This window comes from Monodelphis domestica, chromosome 1 (assembly GCF_027887165.1).
Source record: "Monodelphis domestica isolate mMonDom1 chromosome 1, mMonDom1.pri, whole genome shotgun sequence".
Lineage (NCBI taxonomy): Eukaryota > Metazoa > Chordata > Mammalia > Didelphimorphia > Didelphidae > Monodelphis > Monodelphis domestica.
In genome coordinates, this window is record NC_077227.1 from 251,797,822 (window position 1) to 251,819,500 (window position 21,679).

The following is a 21,679-nucleotide window of genomic DNA, read 5'->3' on the forward strand; positions in this document are numbered from 1 at the left end:
GACCTGACCCAACTAAGACAAACATCTACGTCTTCAAATTTCCCAGCAGCACTTGGGCTGGGAGGAAAAGGGGCATGCTCTTTGGAATGAGAATGAAAAAGGATGAAACAGAAGAGAAAACACTAGGCTTCAGGCTTAGTCACCTGAGCAGCGAGTACAGCGTCATCTGGAATCCGGGGATTGGTGACGGAATTGGACCTCTTTGAACACCTGATCCCAGGAGGCCAGCGAAGGTGCAATCAACCAGGGAACTATCCCAGACATCCCTCCACTGCAGATAAGGGTCAGGCTAGCTTTCCCCGGTTCGGATTCCGACTCCTCTCTGTCCCTCCCCTGCGATGTCTCTCAGCATTGCAGCCGACTTGGGATGTGCCCCTGCTGCTTGAGTTAATTACAGTAATTATACCTGCTCTCGCCTCAGCTCGGGTTCGCTTTTGTTCCTAGTTTCCTGCCCGCTCATTTGCAAATCTAATCGCTTTGTAGGCTTTTTTTTTTTTTTGAGAGAGTGAGAGTAAGGAAAGCTAAAGGAGAGGGAATGGTGGGGGTTGGTAGGTGGGGGAAAGAAGAGAAGGTAAGAAAAATGAGGAGAGACAGTAAGAGTGTAGAGGAGGAAGTGCATTAAATAAAGGGAACTGGTTTGTACTACTTTACCATCCCAGAATTTCAAATCTAGAAGAGACCTGGAAGATCTGAGGCAGCTAGATGATTCAGTGGCATAGTGCTGGGCTTGGAGTCTAGAAGTCTGGAATCCAGCTTCAGACCCTAGCTGTGTTATCTTGGACAAGTCACTTAACCTTGTGCCTCGGTTTCCTCATCTGTAAAATGCAGTAGGGAAGGAAATGGCAAACAATTCTAACATCTTTGCCATGAAAACCTCAAATGGTGTCACAAAGAGTCAGACATGACTGAAAAACAACACAGATCTAGTAACCAAGATATCTGAGAATGGGTCAGATCTCTACTTTTAAGCTACCAGCTCCTCTTCAATACTTACTTCCTTCTCCCTATTTCTCCTCCCTATCACCTTAGGCTTACTTCACCAGGCAAAAAGCAGTTTCTGCTACCAGCGAAGGTTGGGAGCAATAATCAAGGAGCAGCATGATTTACCAGAGTTCAGTCCCACCACACCTATCTTAGTTTATAGCACATGAATTCCCTCACTGAATCCCAACATCCTGCCAAACGGGCCTCAACTATTCTTCACAGAGGACCTTTTATGTCTAATCTTTGTCTTTGCATTAGCTTTTGATTATGCCTAGAATGCATTACCTCATCATGGCGAACTCTCAAAATCACTAATATAATCATGCTTACCCTGGCTGTGACTGCTAGTGAGAATGGGGTTACGTTTCATATTTCCTCCAGCATTTTCCCAGTTTTGAGAGTCCTCTGTACTTGAGTTTCATTAACTAGTTAACAATCAGAGAAGCTTTGACAAAGCTAATTTATTCATTAATTTCCATATTATTTAATTTTATATACTACATATTTTGTATACTACATATATGCACATGTTACATAAATATATATTACATATAATTATTGTGTATAACATAGAATTTTAATTCTATATTAATTAGTTAATTCAAAGGTGCAGAAATAACAAACTCAAATACACACACACATATTCCAACACCCAGGGCAAGGATATAATCCCTCTCATTCACACCATGCCAGTTCCTTCATAAAATCCCAAGACCAAAGTGTCCCTTGGGCTCAATTCTCAGGGATCCTGGTTTCTTACGGATTAGCTGCTGTTTGGTTTCAACATTCAGTCAGGAATTTTGGCTCCAAGACCAACATGACTCTATTATGGGTTTGTAGATTCTACCTAGAGCTAAACATGACTAATGGGGGGCAACTAAGTGGCTCTATGAATTGGGAGTCAGCCAGCTGAGAGAAGGGTGGTCCTGACTTTAAATCTGGCCTCAAATATTTTGTAGCTGTGTGAACCTATGCAAGTTCCTTAACCCTCATTGCAAAGCCATTACCACTTATGCCTTGGAGAAGGAAGGAAGGAAAGAAGGAAAGAAGGAAGGAAGGAAGGAAGGAAGGAAGGAAGGAAGGAAGGAAGGAAGGAAGGAAGGAAGGAAGGAAGGAAGGGAGGAAGGGAGGGAGGGAGGGAGGGAGGGAGGGAGGGAGGAAAGAGGAAGGGAAGGAGGAAGGAAGGAAGGAAGGAAGGAAGGAAGGAAGGAAGGAAGGAAGGAAGGAAGGAAGGAAGGGAGGAAGGGAGGAAAGAAGGGAGGGAGGAAGGAAGGAAGGAAGACTAATGAAATAGATTCATTTTTCTCAATTTTCAAGGCCACAGGGTTTTTATATTTAACTAGTACTTTCTGTCATAAATTTGATACTAATAAGATACTAATTTGGTCCAAGGCAGAAGAGTGGTAAGGATTAGGCAATTGGAATTAAGGGATTTACCCAGAGTCACAGAGCTAGGAAGTGTCTGATCCCAGATTTGAAACCTAGACATCTTATCTCTCAGCCTGGCTCTCTATCCATCACATAGCTGCCCTGCCATAGTGCTTTAAGAAAGGCCTAGTGGTCTCTTGGTGGACACTCAAATATCAAGTGGTAATAGATGAATAAATGCCAACTAGGTGGTGCGGTGGATAGAGTGCTGGGCCTTGGATCAGAAAGACTCATTTTTATGAGTTCAAGTCTGGCATCAGGCTCTTACTAGCTATGTGACCCTGGATAAATCAGTTAACATTTTGCCTCAGTTTTCTTATCTGTAAAATGAGCTGGAGAAGGAAACGACAAACTTCTCTGCTATCTTTGCCAACAAAATCCCAAATGGTATCATTAAGAGTTGGACAAAACTAAAAACAACTAAACAACAATGAATAAATGGTGTGATTTGTAATGGATCAGAAACTGGGAAAGAAATAGAAAAGATAATGCTCAGAAAAATTTGTGAAATAATCATGGAGAACCAACAGGGAAGAGCAATGGTTTGGTGGTCAGAAGATCTGAGTTCTGACACTGAGTTGAGAACAGTCAAGAAACAACTATTATGTGCCTACTGTGAGTTCAGAACCTTGCTGGGGATACAAAGAAAACCAGTCCTTTATCTAAAAGAGTCTACAGTCTATTGAGTCTAATGAGGAGACAATATGGAAATAACTGAACAAGATACATACAGAATAAATGGGAGATAATCATAAGGGGAAGTCATCAGTATTGAGGGATTACTCAAGATTTCTTGTAGCTGGGAACTGAAAGAAGCCAGAAGATAGAGATTAAGAGGGAAAGAATTCCAGGTTTGGGGGACTGAGTAACTATGAGTTTGACCATGGGTCTCTGGGTCTCACTTTTCTCATTTGTAAAAAGAGGACACTGTATTAGATGATAACTGAGGTTTCTCTCTCTAATAGTCTATGAGTTAAAGGTTTACAAGGTTTGTTTAAAGTTTCTACCAAGTTTCCTCTGTGAATGTTGTTATTGGTCCATTCTACATTTTTGAAGAGGACTATTGACATCATGGGGCAGTGTTTTGATTTGTGCATGAATTGGATTTAAGTGAGGGGGAGCTGCACAAAATCATCAGCTGCATTCTTTTCCAGAGTCTTCAAAGTTCATTAGCAAATCAAAAGTCAAGATGACTAGATTACATAAACTCATTGCCTGGGATGCAATGGATGACCTTGGCATCTTAGATGTCTGACTTCCCTCAGTGAATACTGCTTGACTCAAGCCTTAGGTGACACATGGTTTGAACTAAAGATGCTAGGAGACTACTTGTGGCTGCCTGATTCGTTGTTCAGTTATTGAGAGTATGAGAATTTAACATTGGTCTGTACCCCTTTTCTTTTTCTTGATACATTAAAATTGACTTAAGTTTAAAAGAAGAAAGTTTTATATTGAATTTGAAAATAGCCCATTCTCTGATTGAATTGGTTTACGATTAGGGTCTTGTCCAAAGGATTAATGACTCAGACAATCTCTATGGCAAGAGAATAAGCTTTATGGAGAGGGGGGAGAAAGGCAGTGAAATGGCCCTGATGATAGAGTAGCTGTGGTGATGGAAAGCCCCCTCTCCACCCCACCAAGTTTTCAGGAATGCTTTTTATCTTGATTAGTTACTAAAGAAGGGGTCATTTGTTTGGGCAGTTGTTGCCCTACTGTTCCCAAGGAACTGATGTCACATTACCTTGATCTGCCAGACTTTATCTTTATTTCCCCCTAGAAGGGATAGCCAACCACAATGCAAATGGGATGTTAAGGATATATTAAACACCCAGGGTGGAACTTCAGGTTGCTTTTGCCTGATTCTGTGCAGACTCTAAAGGAAGGGAAAACCCTGTTTTACTATGTCCTTGCTAATTGGCCAATTGCAGATCTCCTGCCTACATCCTTCTAGCAACTATCAACATCCTTACACCAACTTGTTTGTATGGCAAGCGGCATCACTTTGGCTGAATTAAGATTTGACTATGTAAGATGGGGGTGGGGATGGGAGAGGTGTGCACTCTGGGAAGTTGCCAGAGGCCTCCTGGCTCCCTGGCTCCCAGGCTCCCAGAAGACACTTGTTTCTTGTCCTACATGACTCCCAGCATCCAAAGACCCACTTCTGATTTGGACTGAGGTTGGAGTCCATCAAATCAGAGGGATTCAGAAAAGTGATGTGACACATAGACTGGTGATTAGAAGATCTAAGTTCTTCTGTGGAGTCAAATCAAGACTAAGGAAAGGAAGTAGTGCTCTTTTGCCTCAGAACCCAGTGAGAGGAGGTAGCTAAGTGAGTACTGGTGTGCCCTTAGAATAGCTGCAGCTGCACTGACTCACGGAAAGTGGCTAAGACAGTGCCAGTACTATCAATCATTGGCTAGGGAGGAGACTTGAAAAGGGAATACCAGTCACATGTGGCTGATGTTTTTCTTTTTCTGACCCCTTTTAAAAATTATTTAATAAATACATATGAATTAAGATACATTCTCTATAGAATTTTAATCCTTTTTTTTAAACCCTTACCTTCTGTCTTGGAGTCAATACTGTGTATGGGTTCCAAGGCAGAAGAGTGGTAAGGGCTAGGCAATGGGGGGGGACCTTCCATCCCTTGACCTAGCTCTCAATCCACTGAGCCATCCAGCTATCCCCAAGAATTTTAATCTAAGCAAGAACAAGACCCAAGAGCCAGGCCTAGAGGTCCTGGGTTCAAATTTGGCCTCAGACACTTCCCAGCTGTGTGACCCTGGGCAAGTCACTTGACTCCCATTGCCTAGCCCTTACCACTCTTCTGCCTTGGAGCCAATACCCAGTATTGACTTCAAGACGGAAGGTAAGGGTTTAAAAAAAAAACCCAACAAGATCCAAATGATCCCTTTCACCTTTCTTCTCAGATTTCTCTTCTATTAAAGAAAGGGTTTGATAACAATGACCTCAGAAGCAAGGTGATGTGAACTGTTTCATAAGGACTCTACAATGATTCATGATCCTTAGAGACAAGAATGAGAAAATACAGATATACCCAATGAGCCCTATCAGATATGACAGTATAAGACTCCTGCTATAGCATTACTAATATTCCTTAAATAGAATATGTAATACTATTTTAATTTTATTATTATTTTTTAAAACCTTTTGTCTTAGAATCAATACTATGTATTCGTTCCAAGTCAGAAGAGTGGTAATGGTAGGCAGTAGGGATTACATGACGTGCCCAGGGTCACACAGCTAGGAAGTATATGAGGCCACATTTGAACCTAGGACCTCCCATCTCTAGCCCTGGCTATCAATCCACTGAGTTACCCAGCCACCCTGTAATAGTATTTTTACATAGATTAATTATTAAATATGTAGAATACTTTTTTACATAGAAACTGGGATGTATTCCTCAGAGTATAGGTAAAAATCTTAGCATGTGGTTATATTTCAATCTTTATGAATTTATGAAAATCTAAAGAGTATACCTCTGGGTTCCATGGGTTCAAGATGGCGATGGAAAAAAATAAGAACACATTATTAACTCCTAAATTATCTAAAATGATCCTTAGACTCTTAAATGTATTTAGAAAGCCATCAATGTGACTAAAAAGGGTCAAGTTCATGCAATTTGGAAATGTTTGCATTTTTCCTTAAACAGAAATTGCTTTTGTTTGGTTTTTCTTATAAAATACATGTCAAAAAACACACCACCAAATTTTTTCTCTCCTTGTTGGAAACATTTTACAGAAACTCAATATACAGCATGAATCAGTTATAGGATAGGCAATTTATTCCTACTCTCACAAGAAAGACTAATTTTTTTTTAAACTATGAATATTTCTTCTAATTGCACATTAACAGAATAGGCTTTGACAACTTTTAAAAATTTAATAATAACTTATAAGGACTGTTATAATCTACCAAGAGGCTAAGACTTAAATATTACCAGTACACAAAGCCTATTAGAATTTTACACTTCACCTCTACTCTGCACTGTCCCTCCATTCTAAACCCAAACTTCCTATGACTTTTATACTCAGGGGATGCTACAGGTATGATTTCAATGGACACTGCTACTATTGTATTCAGACCTCTTGATTGAATTAGACATTTATAATGGGGTACCTGTTTACCTAAGATCATGAAAGAACAAATACAAATAGAGGTAAAAGGAACCATGGTACAAACCTGCCGAATTAAGTCCTCATTCCACATGGGGAATGGCAATGCAGTCACCATGACTCCAAGATGAAGAAATACCCATTCTTTCCCCATCCTTCAGTAGAGTTGCATGATTACATCTGGAAAGTCACAGCCAAGAGAAAGCCAGATGGAAACTATTCCCATTTTTACCAAATGCAGCATCTCCTTGATGTTTTCATGGGATGAGGAAGGATCAAGGAACCAATACATCATCCTAAAATGCCAAACCATTGTACACTGGGTCACCATAAGATTGGAAGCCATCAGAAGTTCGTCATTTCTCAAAGGCCCAAAAAATGAGTTATGATGGCTTAGGAGTCCTTGGAAATTCCAGGATAACACTGAGTCATTGTACCTGCATAAAAGGGAGGGAAGGAAATAAGTCCCTGATAGACCAGTATCACAAAGGAATGTGAAGAGTGTCATGACTAAAATGGAGAATAGCAATAGAATAGGGATTACAAAGGTCATGATGAAAAGGGAGAGTGTTATGGGGTGGAGATACAAAAGGGTTAGGATCCATATGAGTAAGTATGAGGGATTAGGCAGTGGTTAACTTCAGAAAGGTTTCTGAATGGCAGACTGGTGACTGTGAATCATATGGATTCTGAGTGGAGCCAAAGATCAATAGTTTGCCATAACATTTCCAATAGCAATGGTAATATCGATTTAATTTTTATCAATAACTTGGATAAACATAAGCATGTGAAGACTTTTCTTGGCAGAATGCATGGCAAAAACAATTTGTTCCAATGGCCATGAAGGCAGTTGATACAGGTGCTGTGGAGAGTTTGGTCAGATATTGAGGATGTCAAGGTCATCCACTGTATTCCAGGATACTGCCAGTTATCTTGACTTATGTCTTGCCATTGGATTTGAATGGTTCTGGAATACTGAGTGTTGATTCTGCCCATATTTGCCTCAATTTAATCCATTTTACCAGAAAGTCAAGATATCACACATTGTGATATCATTCGACTTTTTCTGAGACAAATGGCAAACAAGAAAATGATATGTTTAGGAGATTTGTAGATGACACAAAGCTAAACACATAATTTACCTTGAATAAGTTTCAGTAATCAAAAAGGCCTTAATGGGCTGAAAATTTTAACTGAATTTAATTTAAAAAAATTTTAAAGGGATAAATATAGTTACACATGAGTGAAGTTTGTTTTTTATTCAAGCATAAGCACAAGATGGAGGAAGTATGGCTAGACAAGAGTTTGAACAAGATACACTTTTGAGTGTTTGCAAGACATATCTCCAGTAAAACTTTCCTGCACTCCCTCTTCAATATGAAAATAAAATAAAATTTAACAGTCACCATGGATATGAACATAAAAATAAAATAAATATATTAACTATTTGAATTAAATTTTCACAAAAATATTATTTTGCATAGAAAATAATTTTAGTATTATAAAATTATTAGCATTATTAAATTGATCCAATTCATAATTTTATTCACTATTATTTAACTATTCACTAACTATTTCACAACTATTTTTGGAATATTGGAAGAGTCAACAAGCATTTATTAAGCACATACTTTAGACATTGGGCTAAGTACTGGGGATACAAATAAAAGCAAAATGAAGAGACTCTTTGCCTATAAGGAGCTTGCATTCTAATCAGGGAAGACAATACATAAAGGGGAGCTGGGAAAGCATTGGAGGGAATGTAACCTGCAGATGTCCAGGTCTAGAGAGACAGAAGCAGAGCAAGGAGAGTAATGAAAGATGGCTGACATCAAAATCGAGGCTCCCAAGGGAATTCCCCACTGGGAGAAAGAAGCCACAGGAGTGGAAGGATGTCCTATCATGAGAAGGCCACAGACACCAAGAGAAATTCCAGAGTGAAAAGGCAACTGAAGCATATGGTAGAGGGCTGGGGAGAGAGAGAACTTGTAAACCAAGATGCAAGAAACTGGGGACCTAAACTGCCTGTCAATCAAAAGGAGTTTCCAAAACAGAATGTTCCCAGGAGTTGGCAGTTGAGCTGACCAGGGGGAGAGGACTTGACTGGGAGTCACTTTCTCTGGAGGTGGAAACTGGCTGAAAGATCCTAGTAGGGCTGACTTGGTTTGGGTTTCTCTGGCTTTGGACAGTTGAAGTTGACAAGAAGAAGAAACTTGGCTTTTGAGTTGGTGGTCTATTTGAGAGTTGAGCTGGCCAGGAGAAACTGAGAGACTTTGAACTTTGTTTTTCTCTGGGGTTAAGCTGAGAGACCTTGCTGATTTTGTGAAAAAGAAAGAAGATTTTGAAAAGCTGTTGTCCTCCATCTCCCCAAATGTCTTAGAGTCACAGCTTGTGACTGGACTACTTTCTCAAACCCACATTTTAAATTAGGGACATCCTCATCCCTCTCACCTCAGTTTCCTATCCTGTTATCCCAATAAACCCCCCTGAATTGAAAGGAAAAGAAAAGAGTATCTTTATAGTTCATTCAAGGGGGGAGGGAAGAAGCCAAAGGCTTCAAGAAGACCTGGGAGGAGAGGGTTGGAGAAGGGAGGGAGTGAAAGGGAGGAGGAAATTAGAAAGATATACTGATCCATCAGCCATCAATAGGGATCAGTAGGCAAACCCCAGAGCAGTCCCTTTGTGTAACAGTTCCCCTGTGTACCAGCATCCCTGTGTGGCAGCATCCCTCAGCATTTCTCATTCCTACCTCCATTACAAATAAGCAGCATCAGGTTCCCTTAGTAGCTCGCTCTCTAGTCATAAGCCAGAGAACAGCAGTCATTGAACAAGAAGTTTAGGTCCCCAGTTTCTTGCATCTTGGTTTACAAGTTCTCTCTCTCCCCAGTCCTCTACCACAAGTACCACAGCAAAGTTTGGAGAATTAGAAGCATAGTTAGGAAAAGAAATAGGATATGACAGTACGATATTGTTATTTACCAGATATTCCCCTGGATTCCCTTTTACCAATGATTGGGAATCCTTACCGTATGAATATCAGTTACACCAAATGGGGATGTTTAACCTGGAGAAGAGGATATATTTAGCTTGTTCTACATGGCATTTTTATGATTATGTGTAGAGAACTCCTCTTAGTGGATCTCATTCTGAGAGGATGCACTCTGGTCCTTTGTTTCTGCAACCCCTTCCTTTTACCCTTCTCCCTTCACTGAGCCTTTTCCTGGTCACCCTCTAACATTTATTTTGCCATTTTCCCCTCTTTCGTATATTTGTTTCAATGCTCCAATGAAAAATTGCAAGCATATATATACCCATAACAAATGTAAACCCAGTCCCAAAGTTGAAATGACAATTGTTCTTTTGCCTTTATTTTGTTGATTATGAACAGAGCGATCACATATAATCCTTCAGATAAGTAACTGAAATTTTACATTCTAGGAAGAGCTAGAAAGTTTAGTTTGAAAGAATTAGTAAATGAACTGTTTATAAAATATCAATATATTGTATTATCTAATTAAATTGTAATAATAGAATATTAACCACAGTATTAGACAAGATATAATTTTGTATATTAAAATATTATAGAAACTAAATAGGTTAAGAGCTTCCTCTGGAGAAATAAAAACTTTAGGTTTGTGTAGTTAACTAGGGAAGCTAAAACCCATGCAAAAGGAGTTGGGTTCATTGAGAGCAGAGAGTATACGATGGTTGGCCTGATAAGATAGTATTAAAACAATCTTGTTTTCTTTGGGTGTTTGACCCTTTAAAGACATGCCACTATAGGTTCCCCAGAATATGGTGGCCAAGAAAGGTTACTCTCACCTAAGTAGTAGGATAATTAATCTTGTACTGAATTTCGGGGATTTTGTAGCAAATGTTTCAAACCCTTTCACCATTGCACAGTTCTTATATCTTCTGTTAATAACTAATGCTAATTAGCTGTCAAAAACCTATAAAACATATTGTAGAACATCTATTTGGAGTCTTATCACAAACTGGGTGGGGTAAGAGCTCCAGCTTTCATTTTCCACAATTAAAATTTGGATCTTCAGCTCAGAATTATGGCCCAGAGATTTCTTTATTTCTAACAAAGCCCATTGGTTTGGGGTTCTTCTCATTGATGGAAGTCAGTGTCCTGCTTCTGATGAAGAGCAGGATAGAGTTGATGAAAATAGAGTGTAAGAAAGGAGAGTTCATTAGAGTTTTGGGGGGTGTCACTGAGTCTTTTTGCATTTCAGCTGTTTCTGACATATCTTCAAGAGAGAAGATGGAAAATGTTGACCCCATTTTGGGGTCCTGAAGGAAAAGACTGGAAAGAAGCTAGCTTGAGAGGAGCTGGTTGCCTCTGTCATGTTTCTACTCCCAGCTTGCTACACTGGAAACTTTAGCAAACTTTCCATCGTGTGGGATCTAGGCTCTTTTTCCTGATTGATCTGAGCTACCTCTCTTCTAAAAGGAGAGCTCCTTCATCCTGTGTGGTCTTATTATTCTTATATGTAAGCTTTCTCCATCTTCTTTTTTGTTATTGAGTTGGATAAATGCCTTTCTTGACTAAGTGTTGTGTATGTCAATTTCTACTGGTAATTGGGTGGGAAAGGGGTCAAATCTTCGATATAAAGCTTGGATCCTCCTATTAGATTTCTCTAATAATTAAAAAACCATTAGAAGTTAGATTGATCCTAAAAACACCAAACACATCCCCTAGAATAACAATACTAAGGGAGCAGATACATATGATTCTAGCCTGGTATTCTCTTTCTCTCCCCAGGGTGAGCAAGATGGCAGCCTTTGGCTCCAACTTCCTGCTTCCCTTCCTGGCATGAATTAAGGTCACCTTTGAAGAAACTTCAGGGAGAAGAAGGCAGAGATACCTATTCTGCCTCCCTTTGAACCACACAATGATACTCCCATGCTATGTGTGAACACATGCAAATTCCAATTTTTTCTTGCCTGGAAAGAAAAACAGTGAGAAAGAAAATTGTGAGAACACAGTGCTTTAGCTTTGGCCCAGTACTTAAACATCACTTGTTTAGATATCTTATGAGTACAAGTAGGGTACAGTGATGGGATAAAGGAATCTATATGGAATTTGCCCCAATAAGTACTAAATCTCATTTAGCTTCATTAGGCCCCCAGCCCAAGCAGCAACACTAAATACCTGAGGCATGGGAAGCATTAGTTATCTCAGACACTTCTCACCACTAAGTAATCAATGTGCCTCAATTTCTTATCTATATCCAAATATTCAATTATAGCTATAATCTCATCAGTTAAGTGACTTACTCACTGAAGATCACATAGTTAGTTGCATCTACAGTGGGATTTGTATCAGTGTAGATATTAATATATAGTGTCCCTGTATATTCCTTCTGACAATGGAATATCTCCCCCAATAATAAAGATCATAACCATTCATGCCTGGCAACTCTGTGCAATTCTTGTCCTATTCCTCCCATATATTTTACAAAGAGGATCCACCTAATGTTTTGGAGGCCTTCTTCAATTTTTTTTTCTTAAACCCTTACCTTCTGCATTAGAATCAATACTATGTTTTGGTTCCAAGGCAGAAGAGTGATTAGGGCTAGGCAATGGGGGTCAGGTGACTTGCCCAGGGTCACACAGCTAGGAAGTATCCCAGGTCAGATATGAACCCAGGACCTCCCATCTCTAGGTCTGGCTCTCAATCCACTGAGACAACCAGATGCCCCCTTCAATTTTTCTTGCCATCATAAGGATACCAGTTTGGGCACCCAAGTTATCCATGGATTATCATCCACCATTCTTATCACATAACCAGCCTATCTTCTTTTTTACTTATATACTTCTTTGGTGACATGCTTTACTCTGTTTCAACTGTGTAATTCCTTGTTTGTCATGTGTTACAGCCTACTCACACCCACCATGTGCTTCTCCATTGTCCTCTAGGTGATAATCATTGTCAGTTCTTTGGAGGCTGTTGTGTTTCATGACTCACAGTCATCCAACAACATCAGGAGAAATTGAGTATTGAAAAGATGGTCTTTTATTGCCAGGAGAAGTTTAGAGTCATTAAAAGAACTTGGCAATTTCCCAAAGTCAATCCAGTTCATTTTTTTCCCCCTTCTGTACTATGCAGGGTAAAATTCATTGTCCATTTATAATATTTACATATATCAAAGGGTCCCAAAAGTCTTTAAGTTATTTAAAGCTTAACTTTCCGATACCAAGTGTATATTGAAATCCTATTTCAGACACTTAACTAGCTTTGTGATCCTGAACAAATAAATTACTTAGTGTTTTGATGCCTTAGTTTCTTCATCTGTAAAATGAGGGGGTTGGACTTGATTGCCTCTACAATCCATTCCAGCCCTAAATTTATGCCCCTTTGAACCTCTAGGGTAAGGAGATCAACATAATAGTTATCATTGGATATTTGAAAGGATTAGATTCCATCCAGAAGGTAGAAGTAGGAGACTTAGCTAGAAGCTGGGAAGGGACAGATTTAATTTTGATAAAATGAAAAAACTTCCTAATGGAACAGTTTGAAAAAGGCAAAGGAATTCTCTTAGAAGCAGTGTTTTCCTTCACATTAGAGGCTCCCTGATCTTTTGTCTGGTATATCCCAGAGGGAATTCTTTTTTGGCTATAGTTTGGATTAGATAGCTTCTGAAGAATCTTTTAATTCCAAGATTCTATGATGCTGGGAGTATTTTGCAAAGCAGTGTTCTCACAATAACCCTGTCAGGCTGGTAGTACAAATGTGGTCATTCTCATTTTATAGATGATGGAACCGAGATTCAGAGACATTATCTGCCCAGAATCAAACAACTAGTAAGTATTTGAAATCCAGTGCTTCTGACGCCAATCACTGAGTTCATATAATAGTCTGGTGGGATGCATGGGATATGGAGGCAGGACTAGTATGTGAATCTTGAAATTTCTCAGACTTGTTGTAGCATCCCAAGCATATTCACATCCATGAAATATAAATGACTGTATGGCTACTGTGTCTCCAAGCATAAGGTTATGCCAATGAGGCTTGTGAATGTAACCTTGACCTGATCATGTGGCCCTTGCCTAAGACAAACTCATTAACATGCTCAGACTCAATTCCCTGGGGAAAGCACAGTTTGCAATCTACACGCCCAAAGGTGTTCCCTCTACCTTGCCACCCAATCTTAATTGTCTATACTTTGTGATGTGGTTACTACGTGCTTGAGAATACTACCCTAATCAGAGGAAGGCAATAAATACAGAGGCAAACCCATGAACTTCCTCTTGGCTTTCTCTCCCCTTTCATGGAGCTCCACTGGGCTCCTTAATGACTATGTCTCTCTCCTCTTAACCTTCTCCTTCCCTGAAGCTGTAACCAATCTCGGCCTGCATTCCCTATCTTAATCTCCTCCTCCACCTCTGTACTCATACTTTCCTAGCAAAGGGAGTATCATAGGGATTGCCTGCCCTATTCAAACACTGACTTGTCCGTGTCTTTCATTTCCACCCTGGTTCTCGGTTCCTACCTCTCCTCGGGTCCCATCACAAAGGTGAGCCCCTTCCCTTGTGGGACCCTGCTGGTCAGGGAAGTCCATTAAGGAAAACCCCACACTTGTGAATGTTAAAAATTTCCACATTGGGGAATTCTCCATTGGAACAATTCCCTACTGGGAACATTCCCCATTTTGATGGTGAGAACTCTACTTGGATCAGAAATGGGAGGACCTCTACTCCACCCATACTTAAGACTGCTTTAGGGGAGAAAACTCCTTGCTAAACAATGAAAGTACTTAAACCCATACTTATAATGAGGCAAAAAGTTCTTTAAGCCATGCCTATTTTTAGAATTAATACAATGGGGTGCTAAGTACCTATTAAACATCAGGCAACTTGTAAACTTGCCAGGATCAAAGAGGTGAAAACTTATTCAGAAGTTTTTTCTGGTTCAAACTTACTAAAGGGATTAGTCGACCCAGCAGTGTTTTTAGAATGGGCTGTCCCTTGGAAAACGTCTACTGTGATTGGTAGATGGAAGAACTTTGGGGAGGTGACATAGGAGGAAACCCCCTACATAAGAAAAAGCAGAATCTCTTAAAGGGATCCTTTTGGAGATCTTTTGAGAGAGGCTCTAGAGAAGGGAAGCTCTTGGAGGACAATCTCTAAGGAGGTCTCGCTGGAGCTCTTCTGAGGGGACTCTGTCCCTCTGGAGGCTCTTGAGAGAGGCCCTTTGAAACAGTCTCTGGCTGGAAGGCTCTTTGAGGAGGACTCTGGCTGGAACTCTGTCTGAGGAGACTCTGTCACTGGAATCCTTGCTTAGACAGACCTTATGGTGAGTGATAAAAGACTGACTGACTGATCTCTCTCTCTTAAGACTCAGGTTTAGGCTATGTTGGCTTAAGGCCCTTCATACTTATTTCCTTTTTCTCTCTTTCTCTCTTTTCTTTAATTCCTCATTGTATTATTAATTAAAATCTCTATAAAACCCAGTTGACTTGGGTATATTCATAATTGGGAATATTTCCCTGGAGACCACCTTATATATTGATTTTAAAACAAGACACTGTAGTGAAACATATTTTCTGCGGTCACAATTTACTCACCCACTCTTATATCTATCACAATTTAGGTCTTCCACTATTTTAACTCTTTTAATCACCACAATTTATGGCAAACAACTATTTTAAATGTTACAAGTACCTCTGTTGTGAGGGCTTGCTGAGTCCATTTTCAGGGCTGCTCATCCACCTTTAGTGTTCACCTTTCACCAACTCTCACCAATAAATTGTATCATGAACAGTGGCCACATTCTGGTAAAACCACCCTAAAACAAGATTGAGGATAACTGATCTGCCTCAACCCCAAAAGTGACTTAAGGACTCCAAGCATGTGAAGGCTTCCCCTGGCTGAATGCATGGATGAAAACAATTTGTTCCAATGGCCATGAAGGCAGTTAAAGAAGGTGTTATAGAGACATTCAAAGTTAGTCAGCCATTGAAGATGACAAGGTCATCCACAGTATCTGAGGCTATCATCAGTAGTCCTGATTTTTGTTTTGTCACTGAACTTTGGTGACTATGGAAGAGAGAGTGAGGCTGATGACTTTGTGCAACTCTACCTACCTTAAATCCAATTTACATACAAGTTATCCATCATCCTATGACGTTCCTGGTCCTCTTCTAAAACCAAGAATGAACAATAGTGTGATGGTAAAAAAAGTGATGTGTGTTCAAGTAATGGTAAATATGGAATTAAACTGGAATGATAAGCTCTTGTATAGGAAATTAGAGGTCTATGTACCATTGTAGATAGAATGCTACACTCTAGAGAGAGGAAGACCTGAATTAAAATCCTAGCTCAGACATTCACTAGACAAATCAAGAGTGATCTTGGCCAAGTCACTTAATTTCTCCTAACATCAATTTCCTTTTCTATAAAATGTGGATTATAATAACACCTACCCCACAGGGCTGTTGTGAAGATCAAATGAGATAATGTATGCAAAGCATTATACAAACCTTAAAGGATGATATAACATTCCAACTATTATTTGTTATTTTGTTGGGGTTTTTTTTTTCAGTTGTATCTGACTCTTCATGACTCCTTTTTTTTGGGACAAGGGAATTCTTTGCAAAGATCCTGGAGTGGTTTGCCATTTTCTTCTCCAGCTAATTTTACAGATGAGGAACTGAGAGAAACAGGGTTAAGTGACTTGCCCAGGGCTACACAATTAATGAGTGTCTGAGGGCATATTTGAACTTAGGAAGAAGAGTCTTCATGATTTTAGGTTTGACACTCTATCCACTGTACCAACTAGCTGCCCTTAGCTATTATTAGCATTTACTTATTACTAGTTGTGTAGACCCATTGCAAATATGTATGGTCATGCAAAACAGATTTCTGTATTAGCCATTAAAAAAAAGAACAGGAAAAAGAAAAAGAAAGAAAAAAAACCTGTTTCAATCTGTACTTTGAGTCCAATTGGCTTTCTTTCTAGAGGTGGATAATATGTTCCATTTTGAGTCTTTCGGAATTGCACTGGGTCGTTGCAGTGGTTGATTAGAATTATTAAGTCTTTCAAAGTTGATTATCTTTACAATATTATTATTGTTGAGAATGTTCTCCTGGTTCTGGACACTTCACTTTGCATCATTTCCTACAGGTCTCCCCAGGATTTTCTGAAAGGATCTCTTTTTTAGTTTCTTATAGCACAATAATATTCCATCACATTCTTATGCAAAAACTTATCCAGTCATTCCCCAATTGATAAGCATCCCTTCAGTTTCCAGTTCTTTGCCACACAAACAGAGAAGTTATAAATATTTTTGTACATGTGGACACTTTTTTTTCTCTTTCTTTGATCCCTTTGGATTATAAGCCTAGTAGTTGCATCACTGGGTCAAAGTAGTATGCACAGTTTAATAGCTTTTGAGGGCATAGTTTCAAATTGCTTTCCAGAATAGTTTGACTAGTTTATAGCTCCACCAACAGTGCATTGGTGTACTTTGTTTCCCTTTTCTTTTTAAGCATATAATAAATTCAACTTGTAATTTTAAAAGCTATTTATCTATGATTTAAAATATATATATATATATTTTGCAGGCATCTGGGTAGCTCAGTGTATTGAGAGTCAGGCCTAGAAATGGGAGTGGCCTCAGACACTTCCTAGCTGTGTGACCCTGGATAAGTCACTTAAGCCCTATTTCCTAGCCTTTACTGTGCTCTTTTGCTTTGGAACCAATACATGGTATTGATTTTTAAGACAGAAGGTAAGGTTTTAAATATATATCTTTTTCTCCCTCCCACTACCTACTCCAATGGGAAATAAAAAGAAAGAAAAACAAAATCTTTTTAAAATAAATATTCATAATGAAGCAAAATAGATTCCTACCTTTGATATATCCAAAAATATATGCCTCTCTCCATCTTGAGTTCATTGATTAATTTTTTTGTTAGGAGGTAGTAGTAGTAGTAGTAGTAGTAGTCTCTCGGCAACTGAGGATGACGATTAGGAGGTAGGAGACATGTATGAAAGTCTTTCTCTTTTGTAAAACCCTTATCTTCTGCCTTAGAATAGATACCAAGTATCAGTTCCAAGGCAGAAGAGTGGTAAGGGCTAGGCAATGGGGTCAAGTGACTTGCTTAGGTCACACATGTAGGAAGTATTTAAGGTCAAATTTGAACCCAGGACCTCCCATGTCCAGGACTGGCTCTCTATCCACTGAGCCACCTACCTGCCCTTTAAGGGTCTCTCTCAGTTGATTTCCCTTTTTCTGTCTAAGTTCTACAGTCCAACCTCTCCAGAGCAATCAAATTGAGATCCCCATAGTGGAGCTGTGTCTCTCTCCTGCTCATAAAGTTTCAATAGTTCTCCACTGCCTCCAGGATAAAATACATGACATTTAAAACCCTTTGCAATTAGTTTATCTTTCCAGGATGCTTAGACATTCCTCTTCCTCATGAACTTTATACACTAGCTAATTTCCTGTCCACAATAGTCTTTGTATATGATATTCTTTATCTTCTACCTCTATGTTTCTGCCCAGACTGTCCCTCACACTTGGAAAATTCTTCCTCCTCAAATGGACCTCTTGAAACTCCTCCCTCTTTTTCATGGGTCAGCCCAGGGAGTATCTAGGCAAGGAAATAGGCCAGTAGCATAAAGTCTGAATGATTTCTTCTGCCTCCCCCCAAAATGAAATGATGAACTGAAGAAATTGAACTGAAAGACTCCAACCTCAAAGATTCTAAACTAGCTCCCCAGAGTTTGTTTCTAAGGTCCGATGGAACATTCTCCACCTTGACATCACAAACATGCATATAGATTGTGTCAGAACCCCTAATGGCAAAACATCAAGTACCTTCTGAAGATGTGCTTTGGTCCAATGTATCCACAAGTTCCATGTTTATAACTAGCAAGAACAGATGATTTTTTCAGAGCCACTGGAACAGCACAGGCTAGCAGCAAAAATTACTGGTCAAGGAATGCAAATGAAACTATGGTGCCAGATGGAGGACATTTCTAGCAGCATGTGGTATGATCTCATGTGTTAATCTACTGGACATCCCCAAAGTTTCATAGACATCAGTGATCTGATTCCAGAAGGTGGCCCTATAGTTCTGACCTAATTCTAAACTGTAGGACTGAGAGCTGCAAAGGACCTTAGAGATTCCCTAGATCAATCAAATCCCTTCATTTTGTACATATGAGAACTAAGACCCAGAAAAGTGAAATAATTTGCCCAAAAGTAAAGGCAGGATTCAAACCTGCTAAGTAGCATTAGTAGATAGAGTGATGGAGTTCAAATGTGATCTCAGACTCTGCGCAAATAAATCACTTCAAATCTGTTTGCCTCAGTTCCCTCAATTTCAAAAGCAGGATAGCACTTTTCTTTCATGGTTATCATGAGGATCAAATGAGATAGTATTTGTAGTACTTGGTACATAGATGGTACTTAAATGCTTATTCCCTTATTTTCTAAAACAGAGTCTTCCAACTCCAAAGTCATAGTATTTCCCACTAAATCATGTTATCTTCCCTGGGCACATTGAAATACAGGTAAATTCTCTTGGGAATGTCATTATTCCAAGAAATCTAGAACCTCCAAATTATATAGAACTCTAGAGATCATCTATAATCCCTTACCTGAGGTTGAAATCATCTTTATTAAACAAATATGTATTAAATATTTACTACAGGGGGGCTTAGTGGATTGAGAGCCAGGTCTAGAAATGGGAGGTCCTGGGTTCAAGTGTGACCTCAGACACATCCAAGCTGCCTTGAAAACCAATACTAAAGCTTCCTCAGAGGGGAGAGAAGCTTTAAGGTAGGAAGATAGAGGCAGGATAGAAGTTTTAGATACCACGAGGGGGATGACGGAGTCAAATTAGAGATATGAGGTGGCAGGAGTGAGTCTTTATTAATTTTCCATGAGCCACAGCTAAGCTCTGATCAAATGACCCTTCCGAAGGCTTTTACCAGTCCAGAGATCCACATTTAATACCACACAGGTCAGAGAGATGAAAGAGAGATAGAGAAGATTTAAAGATGGAGCTTGGCCAGAGGCCAAGCTCCTGCCAGGACAGCCATCAGCTAGCCTGAGAGAGAGAGAGAGAGAGGCAGAGTTTGCTGGGCTACATATACCCTTTGATACACAGTACATAGGGATGATCCTCATTGGTTAATGACAAGGCATAGGTGTGGTTTCTCTTAACCAGGCGAGAACAAAGAAACCTGTTTTCCCGCCTAACCTGGGGGAAGCTGGGGTCAAGGGTCAGAGGCCTTTCCAGCCATGTGCAATACTGAGCATGCTCAAGACTGAGCATGCTCTCTTTTAAGGCAATCTGCACATACCAACTGTTCCCCTTGCCCATAGCTAGGGGTGGACTGCTACAAATACCCAGTATTGACTCGAAGATGGCAGGTAAGGGTTATTTAAAAAAAACATACAAAAACTTACTACATGCAGAGCACTCTTCATATAGTACAGAAGCTACAAAGGTTATTCCAACATTGCTGATCTCAAGGAGCTTAAAGTCCAGGGGAAGAATTCAGTTCCCATACTTCAATGAGTTTGTAATTTCATTATAAGATCAGAGGGGGGGGCAGCTCAGTGGATTGAGAGCCAAGCCTAGAGACAGGAGGTCATAGGTTCAAATCTGGACTCAAGACACTTCCCAGCTGTGTGACCCTGGGCAAGTCACTTAACCCCCATTGCCTAGACCTTACCACTCTTCTGCCTTGGAATCAATACACAGTATTGATTCTAAGACAGAAGGTAAGGGTTAAAAAAAAAACAAAAACAAAGATCAGCGGCAGCTAGATGCCACCAGACTAGGAGTTAGGAAGATAAGTTCACATTCAACTCTAGGAACACAGAAGCTGCATGACTCTAAGACAATTCACTTAACCTCTGTCTCAGTTTCCTCATCTATAAAGTAGGAATAATAGCACTCACCCCCCCAGTTGTTGTGAGGACAAAATGAAACAATACAGTAGTCCCCACCTTGTCCCTGGGGGATACATTCCAAGACCCCCAACAGATGCCTGAAACCTTGGACAATTCCCACTTTAACTTTTAACACCTATGCTAACTTTACTGAATAGAACTGTGTTCTCTCTCTCCTCACTCCTGCCCCTCAGCTTGCTGCTCCATGTCTTTCCATCCACCAAAAAACAACAACAACAACAACTAACAAACTCTCCAAGTGAAAGCAGAAGAACTGGTACCTGGAGAGACAGACACAGGCCCACCTGGTCTTCCTGAATTGTGTGTCAGCCCCAACTCTCATCTGACAGCAGCCTCCTTACTGCCTCCTTCCTTTCCCTGGAATGACTGTGGGTAACTGAAAACACAACAAGCAAAACCTTGGATGGGGGGAGTGTGGGGAAATGACTACTGTGTTTGTGAAGCACTTTGCCAATCATACAGTGCTATATAAGTACTAGCTATAATAGGAGCATTCTCACCAAGGATATACCTGGAAATTCATCCACACCCTATTATCCTGTGCAATTCTTGTTGATATGTTCCCATGAATCCTACAAATATGGTAGACCCCTTTAGATTTTGTACTGATAAATGGAGATTAAAGCTGTCCATTGGTTATCCTTCACTCTTAAATGACCGTTTTATTAGATGACATCCTCTATGACACTTCCCTCATTCTTCATCAGTAAGATGTTTCTACTTACTCAAACCCTCCATGAATCTCCTTAATGCCTTTTGGTTGACCCATAGTTTTAATTCTTTGGAGACTGAGATAGTCCATGTCTAAGAGCCTTACCGCATCACTGGGAAGAAAGTTTCAGTTTAAAAGATGGGCTTTTGTTGCCAGGAGATGCTTAGGTTCGAAGTGTAGAGCAATTTCCCAATAGTGTTCTCATCCTCTTGTCCAATTCTGAGCTCACTCACTGTCCATCCTCAGTTCTCTCTAGGAGATATGTACTGATTACACACACACACACACACACAAAGAGAATAGCCTAAATCAGGGGCAGGTAGGTGGCTCAGTGGATAAAGTGCCAGGTCTGGAGATAGAAAGACTTGGGTTCACCATCTGGTCCCAGATATGTCCTTGATGTGTGACCCTGGACAAGCCACTCAAACTCACTTGCTTGGCCCCTTACTGCTCTTTGCCTTAGAACCAATACTTAGTAA

The 21,679-nt window shown here is 39.9% G+C and overlaps 2 long non-coding RNA genes across 3 annotated transcripts; one reads left to right on the top strand and one right to left on the bottom strand.

The window, feature by feature from the left end:
• Window positions 1–8,085: 8,085 nt before the first annotated feature.
• LOC103096470 (uncharacterized) lies at window positions 8,086–18,396 on the bottom strand. Of its 2 annotated transcripts, none has more exons than XR_001626931.2 (3): window positions 17,410–18,396; window positions 15,219–16,696; window positions 8,086–11,498 (listed from the first exon to the last, which is right to left on the bottom strand). It is a non-coding gene; the product is annotated as an uncharacterized LOC103096470 (long non-coding RNA). The 2 variants fall into 2 exon arrangements; XR_008914957.1 differs by having other exon boundaries at window positions 8,086–16,696; window positions 17,410–17,585; window positions 18,047–18,328.
• On the top strand, window positions 18,332–21,127 carry LOC103096576 (uncharacterized). Its single transcript, XR_457326.3, has 2 exons — window positions 18,332–18,553; window positions 20,662–21,127. It is a non-coding gene; the product is annotated as an uncharacterized LOC103096576 (long non-coding RNA).
• Window positions 21,128–21,679: the final 552 nt, after the last annotated feature.